The sequence below is a fragment of the Hetaerina americana genome, unplaced genomic scaffold, assembly GCF_022747635.1.
Source record: "Hetaerina americana unplaced genomic scaffold, ioHetAmer1.1.p SCAF_2, whole genome shotgun sequence".
In the NCBI taxonomy this organism is placed as follows: domain Eukaryota; kingdom Metazoa; phylum Arthropoda; class Insecta; order Odonata; family Calopterygidae; genus Hetaerina; species Hetaerina americana.
This window is the reverse complement of record NW_027286763.1, coordinates 1,604,965-1,627,104: the sequence shown is the minus strand read 5'-3', so window position 1 is coordinate 1,627,104 and position 22,140 is coordinate 1,604,965. Positions and strand designations below refer to the sequence as shown.

Here is a 22,140-nt window from a genome sequence, read left to right as displayed (position 1 = left end):
CTCAAGTCCCCTATTCGATATGAATGCCATTGCTAAGAGGCGAGCCCGTAGGAATCTTAGCTAAGTAAACAATGACAAATTCCCCACTCCTTTTTCAGTCTCTTTATTCCCGTACTCTAAAAATTGTTCGCTGGCATGTATTTGTTAAAACTCTTCCCTGTTTGATGTAGGTTTTTTCGATACGTGAATCTTTGTTGTGAATTGTTTATTTTTCCTCACCGCCAAGAATTGATCTCATGGTAATGGCTCCTGCGGAATTCTCTTCGCAGACAGCATTAATGTATTGTTGTTTTTTTATACCTTGTAAGTATTAATTGCATATTAATCCATTAAATAACGGCTTACGTTAGCATATCGTTCCTTATGCTGAAGGTGAATGTTTTATGTATCTATTTCTCACCCTGTGAAATTCTAATCCGCCGCTCAAATTCTGTCGAATAATATTTAATAATGGAAAAAACACTTTAGTATATTAACGTCCTTATATCAGTGGCTGGTATCACAGTTTAGACTGATCGAATACCGATTATGATGCTTCCTTTAGCCTTTGTTTTCGAAATGCTTTCTACTCTTTACCTTCACAACGCTTCGCCGAATTATTTCAAGGCTCCCACAGGAATCCGCAGCAGTGCACCTTGCATATTGATAAGCTGTTTTCATAATGGCTCATGCTCTGTGGTGAAAGTGCCACTTCAAAAGGAATCCTTATTACTTCAGGATCATCACCTACTATTGAACAGGCGCACCTAAACTCCAAGGGTGGGAGTGGCATCGAGGAATGTGTATTGGCCTTCGCCAGTTTAAAAAATAATCATTCATTATTTTTCTCTGATTCTATTTGAGACAAAATAAATTTTCTCAGGTTGTCCTTGAATATCATTGCCAATTAGTAAAAGTGGTGAATTAACCCCAAGTGTTAGGAGAATTCTCAGTATGACCGTTTCTTCCACAATATTATGCCGCATACATTTTTTTCATGGTGTGGAGAATTTCACTTACTCGCCAGACCTGTGGCTGCAGTAAAAATAGGCTTACCAATTCGTACGCTATTTAAACATTATCGAGTTGTGCAATTGTAAAATAAGAAATACTTTTAATAGATTTTAAAAATATTTTCGTTGATACAGGTAAATTGATGGCGAATTATTATTGCTGTATTTGTGTTACTGTTTTGAGTTAACTTTAATTTTCCCATGGATTTTTATTGGCTTACTGTAATTAATTTTTATTTTTATAGCTATGAAATCATTGACATAGTAATACGACCGAGAAAGTTTTCTTCATGTCGCCGATTGCGCCTTCAAATGTAAATAAAACAATTTTTATTTTTCAAAGTGCCATGAAATGTACAATGAGCCTCACGTCTATGACCCCCCGGAGACAACACTTTCTGCTTCAATTACTGCGATACGGATTGTATTACTGTGGTAAACGTTTAGCCCTCATCCTGTCGTGAATTAGTCTGGTGAATTCATGCGATATGTAAATATTTATTTATAGCAAACATCCGACCCGATTTGTTTCATTTCCGGAACCAAATATGTTAGGCGGAAGAATGGACTATGAAGTCTCAATCTCGCCCAAATAAAGTCGTTAAAAAAAATACAAATAAATAAAGTATTACTGATCATAGTGTCGAAAAATATCGATTTTTTCCCATGTTCTCTGAGCGTACGATGTGTTCATTGTGAGCGAATTGAATAAAGTGCTGGTAGAAATGGGTATGCAACATTCTGTAGTCTTGGTCTATGCTACATTCAGGTGAAGTCTTAATTTTGAAAATAGATGTGATTCGCGGCCAACATTACGAATCATTTAAACCCAAAACAGATCCTGAATTTGACGAAAAGTATGGCGTTAGCCAGGGCCCCGATTCTCACAGCCACAATTCACTTTTTAAGACCTTGTACTTAGCGTATAAGAAATCAGCTGTCGGTAATAAATGGCGCAGCACTTGTTTAATAGCTTAATTTACTCGGTATTCGCATTTGAAAGTTTAATATTACAGGAAGACCGTTTTCAGAGAATTTGCAAATCGGCTGGTCACTCTGTGAAATTGGTCGCAGGTGTAATGTTCGTTTGAATGCATTTAAATTTTGGGATTATTGGAATCCATAATAATGTTAAATTGGTTCCATCTTTCTTTTAAAGTTTTGAGTGAGTTATAAACCGAATGATGATGTAATAATATTGGAGGTAAGGTAACTTCAGTACATTTTCAATCAATAAATTCAACCCTTCCTCTCTCGAACAATTTTGGTTATGATTTTTATTTATATTTTTCGCATCCCGATCACCAGATGTGTAACCAATCAAGTACTGGTTTATTTCATCATAATATGTAATTAATCATTACAATTAATAACAAAGCTGAACTTAGACGCGCTTGTCGATGTATTGTCAACATATCCTTAATAATTTAACGTAAAAGTTTTCGATTCCTCTATACCCTTGGTAATATGTAGTCGAGTGAATTTTTTTGGTCAGTCATCCTCTCGATCGCATATCTTGAATAAACTCTCGCCTCTTCGTAGCTGCTCTCAAGTCAAGTCTCACCTCATATTTGGAGGCTCCTGTGTTTGTTTACCTGCCTCTCGTGGACTGCGTAATTCCGGATCAGACTTGAATTCGGGGATGCTCGTTAGCCACACACAACCAGGACATTTGCCTTGGGGTGTCTCTTCTCCAGTCGGAAACGAACGGATGATTGAGATCGTAATCTCTCGTAATCCATGGGTGACACTCCCCCCCGACACAAAAAATTAATTATACAAGAAGGGAATGTTTTGATATGCTTAGGATAAGCTTAATTTTGCATTTCGCGGAAGAACGTATTAACCCGAATTTATTCGTTTAGGTGGTTTATTATAATTCTGTGTATGCAATCAATGGAGATGTTCCTGGAAACTTCCTAGAAAAATACTCCCTTGTCTTTATTTCACGAAGGAATGACATCTCTTCGGAGAGATATATTCTTAATAAGTTTCATTGATGAAAAATAAAATGACAAGATTATTTTTGAGGATGGTGAAAGATCAGGGACAAAACTAGGTGTCATCATTGATAAATGAATGAAATCGTTTGAGCGAATGTCAATCGTAACTTTCGTTGGAATTTCCAAGCCCTTGCCTGTTGGTACGTATTCCCGTTGCCGGTTGATTGGCACTTTCGGTCGTTGCCGCAATTGTATCTCGCGGGTGTGCGCATTTATGAATTAATTAATGATTCCGCATCACCAGGCTCTCCTAGGAAGGCGGTGAAGGTGATTGCGTGTGACGACTATCACATGTAATCTCTATAGCTGTGACTGTCGTGGTCGGTGGGCGAGACTGCTGCTGCCCTCGAGAGGGCGATTCTGGCCCCGCATTGCATTGACGAGGAGAGGGAATCGACGCGCCAACCAACATGGGCCATCATTTTCGATCCCCGATTGCAACGGTGGAAAATAAGAGACAAAGCGTTCTAATGACCTCGAAGATGAAATGCCACGCAATGCACACGATAGCCGCACTAATTACCCTGATGGATGACGATCGGAAACTCCGTGCCTCACTCCCATTGGCTGCTTACATGATACTATTCATGAGATGATAGTAATTGTGGAAAAGCTCAAATTTATCACCTCCGTTTACAAAGATGTGGTTCAGTCACACGATGCAAAAAATAAAGAAGTAATGTTACTAGAATTGACTCTGGCGTGATGTGAAAATAGATAATGTACAAATAATGCACGAAGGCGGAGGAAACGTGTAAAATTAATCAACGTTTCGGGAGATGTGGAGGCGGTCAGGAAGTGGCTTGCGAAGGTTGGTTGTCAGCACTCACACTGTGAAAAACGCCGCCAGGATTTTTTCAGCCGTGGCGTTAGGTATGTTTGAAATTCAAACACACACTTAGTGAATGTGTTTAGCGCTGCACTTGGCGTGGGATGTTAGGGTAGGCATACTGATGTAACTGAGATGAGAAGCGAAAAGAATAAATGGGAATAAAAGGCGGGATGCAAATGTGGTTGCCAGTGATAACAGTCCGTTTCGGATTGCTGCTCGGAAGAAGATAATATCAGGGAAGAGGGTGCGTGTAAACTTCCTCAAATGTCGTTAGGAGATTGTGTCTCTCTATCGGTGAGTCAGCCTCCTTTGACCAAACAACTACTCGTTTGCATCCAGACTTATTGACGGTCATGGCAACTGCAATTCTAGTCTGATTGAAAATATTCGCTTCCACCGTACGAAGCTGTTAGATTGTGTCTGGCGGGATTGATTCAATTAAGATTTTGTATATCACGAGTGAAGGAAAAGACGTCGCTCGAGGATGAAGTCATTGGGTCTGCCCGTATCTACGCGTCGTACTGATGAAACAATATTTACCATGTCAGAATCGTTCGAAGTTATCAGTAAAGCTATCCTCAACATGGCAGTTATCAACCCCAAGGTTGGGTTTCGGAAGAAAATACAGTAATTCTCAAAGTTTATTTTCGAAGATACACGTAATTCGAAATTTCACTGTTTTCTCCAAGTCCTGAGGGCTTCCTGGCCGATTTAGCGCCCTTGGGTAGGAAATACGAGAATATCAGCGCAAAAACCATTCGCCTAGGGCGGAGTTATAACCCGGATCCCTAGAATTGAGGGATACGGGGTCTAGTTTAATGTGCGCATTAAAATTCTCACATTTACGTTCTCATCCGCGAGCGACTCCATCAAAGTTATCGCTAGTCTATTTTCTTCAAATTCTGTTCATTTCTCTTCGATATATGTCTTTGTGAATGGTGTGTAGCTTTAAAAATCGCTATATTATGTAAAAATGAAAAATGTTAAATTATTTTTACAATCTGATCGACAGAATTCTTAAGATGACGTTTGTCAAGTAGATAAAATATGGCAGTATTTGTTTCCATTATTCCCATCTTGCACTACGTGTCAAAATATCCTCATGTCCTGGTTTTTCGTTGACAACAAAAGCTAATAATTACGATTCAAAAATGACATTTATAATTAATACCAAGGTTTATTACCTACTAATTGTGTTCCATTAATGCTTTTAGTTTTACAAGTGTCGCAGTAAAGTGTTGTGATAGGATTTGCTGGGAATTCACGACGTCCTTCTATTAAGTCTCAGTGCATGGATACATTTGCGCCATTATCTCTCATTCCGCGTCTTTTTTTATACCACAGCTCATTGAGGAAGTCAGCCGTACATTTGTCATAATTGCCACATAAGATGCGTGCCTGTTGGCTAATGTTAAGAAGAGGTCGATGATCACTTAAGTGATCAGTCATGGCGGGTATCATTGCCGCGCCATGTTTAGCCTTAGACCTGGGGGTAACTCGCTGGATTGGATCACCTTCGGGTCCTGGTGAATCAGCGGTTGAAGTATGTTGATCGGATGGAACCGAAATGTACGCGTATTTCCTCTGAATTGGATGGGGGAGAAGATACAACAGGGCAACCTTGAATTTCCACCTTAGCGATGTTAGGCTTGTCAAGTTAATATCACTCCGATGTTCTCATCTAATAAACTGTTGGTGTTCTACAATTGTCTTGCCTGCTTTTCTCACGAAACAAGGGCCTCCGAGTCTAATTCCTCCAAAATACCAAATGCACTTCATTCTCCTCCCTTTGAAATTGTAACACACGAGTGGACGTGTCTCGTGTATTTGTGGATTTTCTCTTAACTTTTTCATGTTCCGAAACCCAACTTCTTTAAGGCTGACCCGCATAGTATTCTCCTGACGTGTTTGATGAAAGGTTTACTGTCGGTGTAAAAGCCTAGTATTTTGAGCTGTTCCGAGTTGCTTAATTCGATCCCATCTATTCTATGATTTCCTTCTTGTTCTTCTATTCTTTTACCCCAAAACTTCAGTGCTCTACATTTTCTAACTTTTGATTCTAATCCCCATTCCTTATACCGCCCTGATATGTGCTCTAAATTGCTAAGGAGTGGACTTTGCTTAGGACTTATTACTGTGCCTTAATATTTGGGCTGTAGATATTCTGACCGATTTTTTAAAACGTATTTGCTTTGTTTACGCCCGGTGTAATAATGTCGCCCTTATGTTTTTGAATAGTGTACATTTGGACGTTTCCCTGGCATTTTGCTGGGGTAAGAATAAGGTGATTTAAGGTTATTCATTAAAAATATTCGCATAAAATTTTGATTTTAAAGGTAGTTAAGGCTCAGCTGATAATATTTATTATTTTTGGTGGGCGTTCACGTGTGTATGTTGTGCCGTGTACGATGTCTGTCCAAAAAGAATCGCGAATTTTGAATTTTCGCGGGTTATGTATATTTGATTTTCGGTTTTTCTTTTGTGGCGTAATGTTGCGGCTTATGTATCTCCTTTATACCGAAAAGTTCGGCCATTTTGAATGTTCCGTCAAATTTTGACAGCTATTTTGCTGTGGCGTGTTTTGGCTTGTCTTCGATTTTTGCCTGTTCCAAAAAATGAAACAAAGAATCTGTATCAAATTTTGTGTGAAAAACGAAATTAAGTACGCGGACGCATTCCGACTGTTGACTGTGGCATATGGAGAAGCTACCTTGGACCGAAGCATAGTTTATCGGTGGTAAAAAATGTTCTCAGAGGGCCGAGAAGATGTGAACGACGGAGAGCGTGCCGGACGCCAGAGCACGTCAACAACGGACGAAAACATTGATGAAATGAAGAAAATAGTATTAGCCAATCGTCAAATCACCGTTAGAAAAGTTGCTGAGGGCCTAAACATATCGATTGGCGCGTGCCATTCGATTTTTATCAAAGATTTGGGCATGACACGGGTCTCCGCGAAATTCGGACCAAAATTGCTCAATTTCGACCATAAGTATTTCGGCCAAATTAAATTTGAACAAACACAAAAGTCCTGATACTTTTTGAACAGACCTAGCACAATCTTATTTAATTCTAATTGGAATTTCGTGATTGCTTTTTAAAAATGTTTTTAAATTTTAAGTGAATTTTATCCGTCTCCTTAACGCCGCTCTGAATTCTCGGTGTGCCATCAAGGTTCCTTGTTATCCCATTTGTTTTTGTATGAAATAAAATTCTCTTATCCCTTCACGTGTGATATTTACGAACATTTTCAAGGTGTGTTCTGTGTGTTAGTGCTGAGAGTTTCTCAGCTGGATTATTGCAGTTCGCGTCTTAATTTCTCCCGAGCCCATCAAAATTCCGTTCATTGAATAGGTGTACTTTGCCCTCTTCCTTAATCAATCATGTGAACTTCGTTTTCATTTCCGCAGATATAGCTTTGCGCTCGCTCAGTCTTTTCCACTTTTGTAATAATCTCTAGCGTGTCAGTCGCAAATATGTCCAGTATTCTGTTGCTTCGTCGCGACTTTTTAACTACTAGTACCGAGAAGAATTTTAACGACTAGATTCAGAATCTTTGGGTTCAATCGAGTGTTTTTGCTGATTTTCCTACGCAATAGTTTACCATATTAATTATTAGCAGATTAAGTCGCCAGAGACTACAAATATCCTTCTTCTTCTATCGGCGAAGTGTTTAATGCATGATTGTCGAACTTGAAGAGAAAATACTGGATTCAGGAAGTCTGTAGAATTGACATTTCAATTCTTAGGCCTCTGTGATTATAATCCTTCCCGTCACGGCGAACACTTTCTATATCATTGTCGTCTCATTCATGTTAATATATGCGTAATAAAGTTGTGAGTTGACTGGAATTAATACTTGGGCACAAAGTCTATCAGGTCTGTCTTTTCTGTAGGTGTTGGAAAAACCTCTTGACTGTCCACTGTCACCTACTGTCCAAAACCTCGTCATCTCTGGGCCACCTTTTCCTTCCTACGACGATATCCGCATTTGTACTTTCAAAAGAGGTGTTCAGCATTTTAGATTGTGGATTTAGTTAATCATATCGAGTTCTTATCACATGGTATCGTAACCAAGAGAAAGGTTAATTGTTAATTAACTTAGTAATTAAAATTGAGCTTGGGCTCATGCATTCATGGTTGATGTTTTTATTTTGCAGTATGGTCTTAAAAAATAATTACAAGCGTCTTAAGATTGTAACATGGTGAAATTAGCTTAGTTTTAGAATTGCCGTTTCGCTATCGGTTTTGTCACAAAAACGAAGTGAATTGCAATAAAATTGCAATGATTACTATTTGTTTTTTCCCGTTTACGAGGGGCGCTCAAGGAGGAGGTAACACGATCGTGGACGACCCCGAAGGTCATGCCTCCGAATCTCACTCACCTTTCCCCCGTGGCGGTTTTGTTCTATTGGCCTATTGTCGATTTATTTGCTGGTGGACGATGGCCCTCCGGACCTCTCCCGTGGCCCGCACATGTTGAGAGCCGAGCGACTGATTCCCTTCCCTGCGAACGAACAGGCACAAACACGAGGGGCCGAGCTATTCTTCGGTTCGCATCGCAGCAGGAAGGCTCAAGGGTAATCATTCGGCGTGGAAATGCTAATAAGAGTCAAATTTGGCGTTTTCCGTTACCCTTCCTCGAATGAAGCTGTTGTATTCGCGAAAGGTTCGTTCATATTCACCAGGGATCATCATTGTTCTCAAAATTGATGCAGAGTGTCGTAAAATGTCTTTTTTTTAAGTTTATTTTGTCTAAATTGTCTTGGAACCGCTTGCACATGTAGAATCTCTCCGCTCGACGAATTAATTCACAAAAATAGAGTTTTGTTTTGATATGTTGTTTGGGAGAGTTTTTTTTTCTGTGGTTCGCTGAGCACCTTACGGCACGTTAACGACGTATTCCATGCTAGGAATGGCGGCTTCTTTCCCTGTGCCACCTTTATTTCCCTGCTGGATATTCTGCGTGAAAAATCAGTTGGCTTCGTTGACTTGACTGATGGCGGCTGAAGTCGTTTTGCTCGAGGTAAAATACTTTCTCCCGTTGAATACTATTCGATGCGGGAACACATTATCCCTTACGTGCTTTCGGGCTAGGTCTTGAGTTAAGCTTTACAACAAAAATCCGTCTGAATACGTAGATTAATTCGTTCGAGGTCCTGTGTGTTTGCCTTTTAAGCATCGGAACTTCTCTCTTCCGCGGGGGGTGGGGGAGTTCAGTAAAGAGGACCACGGTGTCATTTGAGGTTAAGGTTGCTTCAGGTTTTGACGTCGTTTGATCCCTCAGTTCAGAAGGTAATGGCCACTGGGGAGGAGGAGGCCTTGTCCGCTCACGCGACCTCTGCGGGCGACCCAGATATATCCGTCCTCCTTCGAGGGAAAAAAAAGGTATCGCCGAAGGCAAACGCCGAGCTGTTATGGAGGTCACGGAGCCGCATAGTTACGCTTTGTGCACAAGAGGGACCGGGCGGATTTCGGGGGGGGGGGGAATCCGTCTGTTGTTACGCAGGAATGTTCGTCTAGTGTTCGGAACACCCCGATCGGGCGATGCGTAGGGGAGTTGCATTTGACAGCCTCCGCCCACGCGAGGGCGTTGGAAGTGAGCGAGGAGGGGATTTGGGGGGGGGGAGGTGGAAAGGAGAATGATCGCCCTTCCTCGAGTGCGGAAGTGGAACACTTTTTACAACCCGATTTCACACGAGATATTTTACATCGTGAGCAAACGAAATTCTTGCACTCCTCGAAATGTTGGACGTGCCCGCGCGCCAAGCGTTTTCTTCGGCTTATTACTCTTCGCGTAGCTGTGGACGTCAGCGTTTCTTTCTCACTCGAGGGAACCCTCCCACCGATCGGTGAGAAGAGGTGGAAATCAGTTGTGGTTCATATGTCAACACAATGGTCAGTAATTCTCGCGTAGCCACCCACTTTGGGCATGATGTCGGCTGGGGTTATAAAATCATTCGGGTCGCATTTTTGTATTCCATTCATCGCTTCCATTTGCTATTTCTTCTGCTATGACGTGCTCGACCCGCTCAAATATTTGCTATTCCGCGAGAAGTGATGTTAAAGGTTGTGCCTGGCTTAGTGAAGATAAGCATTGAGATTAGATTCTCCTCTGCTGCCATGCTGTTTCCTAAGAATTAGATTCTACATACGGCTTGCACCTTGGAATGATAAGTTCCCAGTCCATTGGGTTGACTAATGGATGAATCATGGTGACCCAACTCATAAAATCAACGGTTATATAGAAGCGGTGGAATTGTTTTCCCTCGGGGGAGCTTCTGAATCGTCGAAACGTTCCCTAGCTTTGTAAATATTGAGGCACTTGGCCTTAATCGTAATTTGAATAAGGGTTTGGAAGAATCCCTCGAGTTCCCTGTTATTATTTGCCTAGAATGATGACGACTTGAAATGCAATTAGTAATCTAAGGAAATAAATCCCGCTTACGTCGAAGTGATTGCCATAATGATCGGTGTGTGTTCGTCATAAGAATATGTATTAATTGATGACGTCTCGATCCATTAGTTTAAGCCATTTTGCACTCATTTGGAAAAGTTAATTCCAGTAACAGTCTCCATTATGATGTTCTCGTCTCGGATATTTTGATTAGTCGACAAATATCCCGCATGCATTCCTAAATAATGTTAGTATTGCTGAGAACACTTTTGTGGACAAATCGGCAGCTAATATTACATGTTTCGGATCCGTTTCATTATTTTCATTTGAGAATAGTTCTCAGCAGAGGAAGATCAGATGGGGATCATATTACTTTCATTCAATGCCAAGTCCATCTCATCATTTAATCATTTACTAAAATCATCGGGCAGGGAATCTATCTCTTAACGACAATGATCTAGTAAAAACTTGACGCAGAACTAAGACTCTTCGCTCATACGACCATGGTGTTTGTTGTTCTTAGCGAATGGAATTTGTATCAGTACAACTTTATTTATTCAGTTGTAAAGCAGCATATTTGAATTTTAAATCAACGTGAGATATATCTTGTTTGTTTGATGGGTAATTAAATCTAATTACCAGTTATAACTCATTCTGGAAACTTAACTTCAAGATCAGGGTTGTTTACATTGAATTCGCAATTGCTGGCCTAGGCAATGGCATTGTGTGCCCTGGAATATTTTTGAGCGAATGTGCTGGAGGAGTGTGTTATACCTTTTTTATGGTCGCCGACCGTATAGGATTGGTTGACCTGAGCACAGATTTTGCTACCGCTGCATTTATTAACCTCGCCTAACAAAACATAACTGACACCCTGCGCCGCAATAAATCCTCCTTCAATTCTGCATACTTTCTACCTCACTTCGTTCCGTCCAACATGTCTTTTCTCCCCCCCCCCCACCCCCTAACTCTCCTGCCCAATTTTCTCCCTCCTATCACAGTTTAGTTTTCCACCTACTTGCAGAATAAATAATCTCATCTGGTGACCGCCAACGACACATAACGATTTTCTTCGTCTTTACTTCACAGCTTTTGCCATTATTCTGTTCTTGTTTGGATGTGACATACAATCTATACTTGTTATCACGGTAAACCGCCAATTCTGACGCCATTTCTCGATTTATTTACCTTTTATACTATTTAAATATGAATTTCGCCCACATTACGCGCGTATAAATTGCTTGCAGATGTCTTGAAAGTCGGCTGCTCCTCTTCCAGTGATCGAGGAACCTTGGATACCAAAATTAATGGATGGCATTTCAGTATCCAATATCTGCTGAAAATATCTGCGTAGAATATATATATATATATATATATATATATATATATATATATATATATATATATATATATATATATTGAAGATAAGAAAAACTTTTTGCTTAAAACAATTTTTGATAATGCTTTCTGTGCGACTGGAAGGATTGCAATTGGCTGAATCTTATTTTTTTCGCATCTTACGCTTAGCGAATATTCATAATTCATTTGGTACCTTCGAATTCAAATTACTACAGATCAATGTTGAAAATCAGCTCAACCGGGCACTCGATAATGGCATCCGATTTGAAGTGAAGAAAACGAATTTGGTTAAGTTATGATATTTTTTTACGTTTCTCGGTTTGTTAGCAATATGGGAGGCTATGAAAATATAAGATGAATTCATCTTAATATATTTTATTAAATACATTTATATGTACTCGTCGTTTATCATGAAACATGTATTGTGAAATTTTGTTTAGTTCAGTTGGAAATCCACTAATTCAGAACAATCATTTTTAACGTAATCAGTTACTCTTATCTGATGATGTCAGTTCCCAACGTGTAGTTGTACATTTAGAAAGATCATTAGTATTATATTGGAGCGAGCGTATGTTGTTTAGCCTGAGTTGTTGCGGCTTTTTTAGTCTGATTAATATGTGGTAAATTTCACCATTGAGTTAATTTCACGCGTACTTTTTCTTGCTGCTAAACTTTCTGCTCGAGAGAACTAACTTAATCCGCCTTCAACAAGTCGAAATGAAAGGAGGACAGAGTTGAGAGGGGTTGTTGTTATTGGCTATTAATTGGAATTATTTCAACTCTCTTATTTTTGGAAACAAGCACAAGGGAAGAGAGTCCATCTGCGTATAGTAAAATGAACGCGTCTGTTAAGCACGGTCCCAGAGCGTCGAGGCAATCGTCACGCGTCTCCATTCAGATATGCGAGGGTTTGCAGACACCGGTTTTCCCAATAGCGAATGGTTTGACCGCAGTTTACGAGATGATTCTGCAGAGAAGCATGCGCGTATTTGTTTGAAGACGGAAGACGATCGAGAGAAGAAGAGAAAATGAGTGTGGTGATAAACAGCCGTCGGAAAGGAGGCCAAATCGCCGTTAAGTAGGCTAGGAAGAGTGGAGAAAAAGGCAGGGAAATGGACACGCGGGCACCCGCAGTCGGTGTCCGATTTTTCCGTATTCTTGCGACGCTTGAGTCATTCGACCGTGAATTTTTGTTGCTAGTTGTTGGCGTTGAGCGCTCGCGTTAGCATTTCCATGTTTTTAACTTTTGTTGCTTGCTTGCTGCCCTAAGCAATTGACGTCGTGTCTTTGTCCATCCAGTGCTGAGAGGATTATCTCTAGTTAAATATTTCAATCTCTTTCGTAGGTCCTCCCCGGTGCGTGATCGAGGAAACGGAAATTGGGAGGATAAAAATTTAAAATTTCTTGTCTCAGGCGTAACTTTATGGCATTTGCATAACATATTGAAATGAAATGAAATAATTGACTTTGTAATTCCACTTACTTTATTTTTAAATCACGACCCAGGTTTCGACGTTGAACGTCATCATCAGGTGGTCCCCATAGAAGCACGCTGTATATACCTTCTGTTCATAAGAGGGGGAGGTTGGAGGGGTAAAAAGGTTACAATGTAGCTGGGAAGAAACAGAATTACATTTTTGACTTAGATGAGTGGTAGGTCTAGGAGTGGGGAGTGGGAGGGATACAAAATTTCGTTGGCAAGATCATCTTTCCAACGGACACATTTCAAAATTTCTAACTGCTCCAAAGCACTGAGCCTTTGACCTTTTTCTTCAAAATGAATAATTTTTGTCACAAAGTCACTTTTGAGGTCACTTTCGATGAGGTGCTTTGCAAAGAGGGATGTTATGGTCTTATTTTTTACACATGTTTGGTGTTCTTTAATTCTTTCTTTAAATTTTCGTCCTGTTTGCCCAATATACTTTACAATACGAAACCTGGGTCGTGTTTTTTTAAATAAAATGTGTGGAATTACAAAGTTAATCATTTAATTTCATTTCATTATGCTAAAAATGTAAATTGCTTGTTTGCGAAAATAATTCTGTTTGGATTGGTTCGAATATTTTGAATAGCCAAGCGTTCAAGCTTCGTCTATGATGCTATTCATTTCTTTCGAGTTCGTGGTTAAAGAAGGTTTTCCGTTTCGCAGCACATTTTATTTGCTGCTTCTTTGTTTTTTATTTGTTTGTTTTTCCAAATTAATACAAAGCATACGATCATTCAAATAAGCATGCCGATCTAAACCCTCCTTACTTCTCATTTCTTATGCATTCATCCTAATATTGAGATCGCGAACACTTATCTGCTGGTGAACGAATCAAGTAGGGCAAAATAATTGACGTAGGCATGTTTATTTAAAACATTAGCCTACTCCAGTAATATCGATATTAAGTTGTTTTCGGTTTTAATAATTCACCCTGCTTCTGTTTAAAATGAAATCGGTTGACCTTCTTGCAAAATAGTGCTGTGATATTTAACTGTTTACGTAAACCACTTCCGCGTCCATGCACTGCTAACGACCGTGCCTCAGAGTTTGAGCTTTATTGGAGAGTCTGGAAGGGAACATAGATCATGATGCATTGTTTGCATTGTTTGTATCGTGCTGATTTTTCGTGTCTTCTGTTGTGCTCAGCCTACTGTTTCTGTTTGTCCGTCATGCTTTTGATATGTTCATGTTCGGGCGGAAATTAAACCTTGCTATCATTCCCAGCAAACCACAAGATACTGTAACCCAACAGAAAATGTCAACCGATTGTTTAGTCATTGGAGTAAGCCTCCTTAGTCGTCTAATGGGTCCTTAAGAAAAAGCGCATATCTTCATATGCTAATATTGACGTTGGGTGATTCGTGGCAGGTAAGATCATCCTCGGGCCGGAAGCTTAATTTTATTCTCCAATCTTTTATTTACTTGTTTAACGATTCCCTTCCCATCATCTAGCATTGGTATTTGTTTCACTAACGAGGGCTCTGGGGAAACGTTAATACCTATTTAATATTGAGCAGATACAGGGTGCGTTCCAAAAGTAATGCAAATATTTTTTAAGTCATTTAATGAACAGATTTGCCCAATTTCTTCAAAGTACTGTCCTTGGGCATCTACAAATTCATTCCAATGACTCTGCCATGACCGGTACGCGCCCTTGAAGGGGTCTTAGGGGACCTCTTAGGGGAACAAACTCCTTACGGACCACTCCTTGCCTGTTGAAAAAGACCAAGAGTATTGTTTTAACTTTTGATTTGCTCATTCTTTGCCTTTTTGGGCTTGGGGACTGGTCGGTGTGCCACTCAGAGCTTCGGCGTTTTGTTTCCGGGTCGTATTCATAAACCCAGGTTTTATCACCAGTGATCACGTCGTCCAAATAATCAGATTCATTTTCATTACGTTGCAAAAGTTCACTTGAAATTTCCTCTCGGTTGGTCTTTCATGACTCGGTCTGCGCGCAGGGGTTTACAATAACTGACGTCGTCCTGCCGCGTCCCCAGCTTGGAGAGCACTGAGACCGGTTTCGTGGCAAAGCTTAGCCCCCGCCCCAATGTACTCCAATATGTTTGATCCCACTCCGATTAATAGGAGCGGCGCGGTAAATGCAATTGCATTACATTTAAAATGCACACTGAGTCTGTTCCGGAGGTTGAAAAAATGACAGCACTTCGGACGATATGTGATTCCAACTTTTGCTTCTTCTTTCCCTGCTGGATGTGGAATGTAATAAACATCTCTCCTGGCCTCCAGCGATTGCACCACACGGAGATTTCTTTTCTCCTGATACATGCAGTATCAAAGTGGGACGCTGGCGTCCAAGAACATCCAATTGTTTAATGCCTCCTACTTTGGTTGGTCCATTGGTACTGAGGACTTACAAGTAGGAGTACCAGGGGTGTGTTTGGGCATTGGCCCCGTAAGCCGAGGCTTCGGCTGCCTGTTTCGAATGGGACGGCAAAAATGCCAATAAAATTACTCGTGGTAATGAAAAACTTAACGAGTGTTGATTTCTGCCGGGAAAATAGGGTGGGGGTACCAGTTGTTATTTCTTGTTGCACGATATTCTCCGGGCGGGTTAGCTGGGTGAGCAGTGTACTCGTCTACCAACCGTAAGCTATCGAGTTCGGGTGTAGGTGTTTGTATTGTAAGCGGTTAAATATGCGAGAGAGAGAATCATGTTAAATATATTGATTGTTAATCCAGCTTGAAGGCACGCTAATCGCCGTGTGACGTGTGTGCACGTTTAATTGCTTTTGCTTGAAGATGTGCAACTTCGTATGTAACAGTACTACTGTGCTGACGTTTTTATGTCTGTGATAAGGAAACTTAAGTAAACACATAAATGTTTTTTAAAACCTTTAAAACTCAGAAGTTCCATGACATAGCCCGAAGTGTTGGCATTGCTGATGCACGCACCATATTGCTCTCGCTAGCATTAATGATGGTACGCCTGCATTTCATTTAGGTTGCATTGTTCGTTCAATTAACATCGACCTGAAAAATACCGAGTGAGCTTTTACGAACTGATACCGTAGCAGCGTCGGGCGAGTCGCCATTTCGAAAACAGCCGTCTCAGCTTTCTCGGTAGGGTTATTGAAATTTCCGGAAAGGGCAAATGGAAGTTGATGTTATCGCCATTTTAAAGTTTAATGGCCATTGTTGAAAGGCTATAGAGAGCGGAAAGCGGAGATATTGCTTACACAAAGGAATGGAATAAAATAAAATGCAACTGTAGATCGAATATGAAAAATATCTGCGTATATTTTTCGTATTTCAATGCAGACTGAGTCCCGAATGTCTATTTTGCCCTTGTATATCCAGCCACGTTGGGAATAGTGTGTAATTCGTGTTGTTGGCGTTTGCGAACATTTTTCAAAAGCTAATGTTGTTGTATGGAGCAGAGTTACTGTGTGTTTAAGAAAATTCAGACCTAAATAAAAAGTTATGTTTGTATTTTATGTTTTTTCGAGTGGCCTTCAGTAAAAATTTGCATATGCTAAGGAGAAACAGTAGAATACATGTATTAAGTATCGCGTAGGTGCAAATTGAGTAGTTTCAGGCGTGATGTGGTGGAATTCGAACCTTAAAAATGAAAACTATCCCGTGGGTGCTATTTGACGCATCCACTTAAGTTCGCTTTGCAGCCTGATTATAATTGTGGACGGTCTAATCTGTCATATTAGCATTTTAAGTCGATATTCATAGTGATAGTCAAGCATTGAACCTTTTCATTTTGGTATTTAAATAGGAAGACAACATATTGCAAAGCCTCGACGATTGATGTATCGTGATTACTCGTAATCGATTTTCCCGGTTCAACGGTGCAATTTGACCCGAGCCACAGGAGTACCAACTGCTAGCGTTTGCAGATTGCAGGAACTACATTAATAATGGCGACTATTACCAATTTCAAATCCTCATTTTTATGGATTTTGCTCTTGGTCTCTTTAAGATTTGCAGCCTCGACATTGTTTCCACGTGCTGCGTTATTCGAGGTCCGCGCAATGTCGCTACTCTTTTAAATCCTTGGAAGCTAGCATGCGCGTGGGTGAAATTTTCCAATTTCCGTGTTTTTCACTTGGAATGAATAATTAATGCCGAGCTCCATCCGTCGCCCCTCCCGCCCGCCTTTCGTGGCTGAGTGCCGGGGAGGATGGACATCGGCGGGGCAGCCGGCTGACGCGGCCGGATGATGCTCGTTTTCTCTCGACACCCACGGCAGGCCCTTCGAGGGATGCATGCCAAAAACTCCCGGCTCCCTCCTCCCCCGAGGGAGAGTTGTCATGCACACATTAATTATCTCTGACCTCTCGCGTCAAAAGAAAGCTCAGTGGAATCCTGTAGCAAGGTGCTTGTGGATTGGCGACATTGAGTAGAATGGAAATACTCCGAATATTATTGGCAGGGAGGCATCCTGGAAAAAACTAGGGGGAGATGTTTGGGATTCTTAGATCGAGAGGTTACTTTACACCACCGCCACTAAGCTGACCAAAATTGGTCATTGGATGCTGAAACAGTACTGCACGAGTCCCTCTCAAATACGCACTTGAAATAATGCTGACGGAAAAGGACGTTTCTTCCATTCCCAGAGTACTACAAGAGATAACCTCGACAGAATTTTAATGCACGAATTCACTAATCGCGAATTTGAACGGTCATAGCTCGCCTATTACACTTTGGAAGACTTATATAAGTGTTGGTGCATTTAGTGCCACATGAATGGAAAAAATTGGCTCAACCTATGACGCATATAATAGATCCCTATGGTAGTAGCGCCACAATAATATAAATTACTTCACGACAGGAAATGACGTGAAAACATTTCCACACCGGAAGTACCTTGGAAAAGGAGGCCCAAACTACGTCATGGCCAAAGTTTACTTATTTGTTCGTGTTAAATTTCAGGGAATGGTTAAGTGTAATGAATTTTGGTGCCCAGTCTCGCGAGCAGCGTGTAACATTAATTTGAAAAGAGGCCACGTACAGGGTTCGTCCGGAAAATAAGTGTCCTGAGCTCAGGCAAAAAAATTATTACACTTTTACATATCTTAAGCTAATATTCCTCAAAATAGGACCCTTGTGAGTCGATACACTTGTTCCAGCGGCGTTCCCATTCCTGGAACGCTCCCGCGAAGGCATCATCGGGAACCTCTCGAAGACACGTCGTCACGGCCTCTTTGACGGCGTCCAAAGTCCCGTATCGCGTTCCTTTCAAACTCCTCTTTATCTTCGGGAACAGAAAGAAGTCCGGTGGTGCCAAGTCCGGGCTGTAGGGCGGGTGCGGCAGCGTTGCCACGCCGTGCTTGGCCAAGAACTCCGACACGACAAGCGCGGTGTGAGACGGCGCATTGTCGTGATGCAGCCGCCTGATGTTTTTGATCGCTCGCCAGATGTTTTAATCTCGTGCACTATTGTTTTTGGCACATTACACTTCTCTGCTATCATCCGAACACTAAGACGACGATCAGAGTTCAGTACATCGCGAACTTTTCGCACATTTTCGTCGGTGAGTGTCGTTGATGGGCGTCCAGGCCGTGGTTCGTCGTCGACCTCTTCTCTGCCCTCCACGAACATCTTGTGCCACCGAAAGATCATGTTTCTGGACATGGCTGACTCCCCGTAAGCCTGGTTAATCATACCGACAGTTTCGGTAGACGATTTCCCAAGCTCTACCGCAAATTTGATGGAATAACGCTGCTCCAAAAACTTCGGCATCGCGTTCCGTGACGTGGGTCGAGCGTGGAGGTTCGCGTTAACAGAGCTCCTCACTACACCACAGCTCAGAGCCGACTGCCTTTTTCAGCGTCGCTTGCCAACATACCCCCCTCAAATCGCAGCCCGTCAGAGCGGTGCTGGGCGCGCCTGGAGCGGCGGGAAAAAATCAGTACACTTATTTTCCGGACGAACCCTGTATATTCCCAGTCCCGTAAATGTGCGATTTGAACCATGGGTGCATCGTGATTCCATTACATTTACGTGGGTATACTTGGAATTTAAACGTAGTTAATTTCGCCTAGGATTGAATGAACCTTACACGTAACATTTCTGTACTCTGGTTCACCCAATATTAAAGTGCAGAGACTTATCACAACTGTAAAACATTCCCCCTCCCGAATATGCTGTATGCAAGCTTTTTGGAGGATCGTTTAAATACTAAAATGACACCGCATATTAAGAAAGTAAGAATAAATAAGTTAGCGCTGCAGTGGAAAGGAGGCATGCGACACAGGAAAAACATGAGCAAGCGAAGGGCACTCGTATTTTAAATGTTCTCCGACTATCGACCGCTGACAATTCTGCGAGGAAATGAGGGCACGTGTGAGCGGATGGCGGGGAATTGTGTCATAGGCGTATCCCGAAGGAATCGATTACTTTAGAAGTGAAGAAAGTGTGCTTTTTCATTTCTCATGTGGTTGCCATTGCTCGTGACAGCGGTTTTGACGACGTCGAACGTTATTATTAGGCAAATGCGTTAACAATTTTTTGTTTGAAAAACGAAATACCCAAGACAGCAAACTTGATTGGCGCGGGGTTTGTTATTGGAGCTGGGGGGGGGGGTCAATAGAAATAAGTTGCCACCTCACAACGTGCAACGAAGGTGGCAACTTTGGGACAATTGAAAATCACGCGCGCAATCACTCGGGTGTGCTTGGGAAATAACGGTCTTAGGCACAGAGCGCGGCAGGATGGACTCCCCCATTTTACGGATTAATCGTAAAAACACCAACCAAGATAATTTTAAAAATTTGTATTTCTGAAAACTGCATCAAATACAATTTTTTAAAAATTAGGTTTTAAAAATTATTGCATCCCGGTGACGACCTTGGTGAGCGCTGCACATGTTGAGTCGTTGGAAAAGGTTTTCGAAAACTCTTCTCAGGATATCTTGCATTATTCCAGCGATGACGTCTGTAATTGCATCCTTAAAAGATTCCAAGGTCCTTGGTCAAACCTCAGCTTTGAGTCATCCACAATCAAATAAATCGCATGGGCTCGAGTGCGGGGAGCGAGGGGACATCCCCTCGTAAGGAGATCAGACGGCTGATAAGTTGTTCTGGCGGGATTTGGCGTGAATGACGGGCGGTATGAGCCATCCTGTTGAAGCCAAAAGGCTTCTGTGTGTCATATTCCTCAATAAACTCTTCCATTTGGGGGAGTAAAAAGTTCCCCAGCATCTCGCAATAGCGCACATTAACAGTTGAACCTCGAGATGCATAAAAGTAAGGCCCAATAATGCCAATGGAGGACACATCGCACCAAACGGTCACTTTGGAGCTACGAAGAGGTCTTGGGTGAAGTGCGCGAGAGTTGTCAGTCGCCCAGTATCGAACAATTTGTTTATTTACTGAGCCGGAGAAGTGAAAATACGCTCCATCGCTGGACCACAGCGCCCTCTGCGTCGCCTCCACCCTATCATTGTTCTTAAAGAATGTTTCCACGACAAAGCGTCGATTCTCCCCAGACCACTGCATGGTAATTACTAAAAATTGCATCGTTTCCCCCAGCTAATGCCACTACTCCCACTCCGCTAATTCATTTGCGCGCTCTTCAGTGAATTTTTGAAGCCAGGGAGTTCATTCTGCCCCCCGCCCCCCCCAATCTTTCGTTTTACGTTTACAGTCTAAGGCCCCAAAATTTTAACCTGTGAACATACCTTGCTACTCAGTACAAGATTAGCTGTTCCTTGAACCACCTTCGAAGTGACCTTCAGTGGGAGCACTATGGTTTTGTTTCACTCCCTCGCGTGAGGTGGGGATGGAGGGAGGGGTGAGACGCCGCTTGAATTACGTCAGTGCACCGATGAGCGAGTATCGAAGGGGAGAGAGAGAGAGATGGGTGACCCATTTGGCGTCGGGGCGAGAGAGACTCATCCGTCGATGAAGGGGGAATGTTTGAGGGATGGTAATGTTGTCGTGGGAAGCGAATAAAAAGATTTCATTTCAAATGACGCATTTATTTTTTATTTTATTTTTTTACAAATTTATATATGTACTCTGCAAGCCAACGCTAGGGCGTGTAGCAGGGGAGTAATCTACATTGATATTATAAAATTGACTGCGCATTTGGTAGTCTCGAGTACTTGTTTTTCGTTTTGTGCGATTGCCATTCTTGTTGTCATTTCTTTCAGTGCGTTCGTGCTTCCACCTTTTCGAGCGATTCACGTTCTCGCACCGAATTACACTCGCCGCTCGATATCTCCGAGTTGTTCAGTCATGTTTTGTCCTGTGAGAGAGGAATTAGATTGCTCAGGTTTGAATTATTTCAGAGTGGCAATTTATAATTATGTCTCCATTGCCTCTCAATGCAGGGGCTCTTTTCGTCTCGGGAGTGTGAAATTTGCCCTCATTTAACGGCAATGTTTTGGAGGCGTTGATTTCATTAATTTGCTATTATGAGTGACCCCTTTCAGGAGGTTTTGTGTAATAGCCACCTTTCATTACTGTGATTGAACACTTTGTAATTTGGATTTTTGTAATGGCCACATTTGACAGTGTTAGTTTTAAATGCGTTCTAGATTCTGATGAACGCGATCATCAAAGACTAAGTGGAAAGGAGTGGAGTGAAACCTAGTCACTTGGCGCTGAATTGTGCTGTCAATGTTCAAAACGAAGTTGAATCATGATATTCAATTGATTCGAGATGTCGTGCTTTCTAAATTTTCTTTTGCGTTATTCTCTTAACAATTGCAAGTAATTATAATTCATTTCAAGCACGTTTTTCGAAACAGTTTATTACACTGCCATTGTCGTCGGCATACGAGACTCGTCACATTTTTGCATTTTGGGAATATAGTCGCAGGGGACGAGATCTGGCGAATACGGAGGATGATTAAGGATGGTGATTGATTTTTTTGCCAGAAACTGGGGAGTAATCAATGCGGAATGTGCATTGGTGCATTGTCATGGTGAAGGATCCATCCATCATGTTCGGTTGAAATAGTGTGGTCACTGTTGATTTTCCTCGATTCAGTTCATCCGCTAACATTCGGACAGTTTTTCGACGATCGGTATGGACAAGGGACCGCACACGATCAATTTTGTCGTCAACACAGGTGGTTGAAGGTCGTCCCGGCC

General features: G+C 41.6%; 1 protein-coding gene across 3 annotated transcripts in view; it reads left to right on the top strand.

Moving 5' to 3' along the window:
* The window catches only part of Asap (ArfGAP domain of ASAP), a 165,894-nt gene that overhangs the window by 1,086 nt on the left and 142,668 nt on the right, over positions 1-22,140 (top strand). The window lies entirely within an intron of this gene.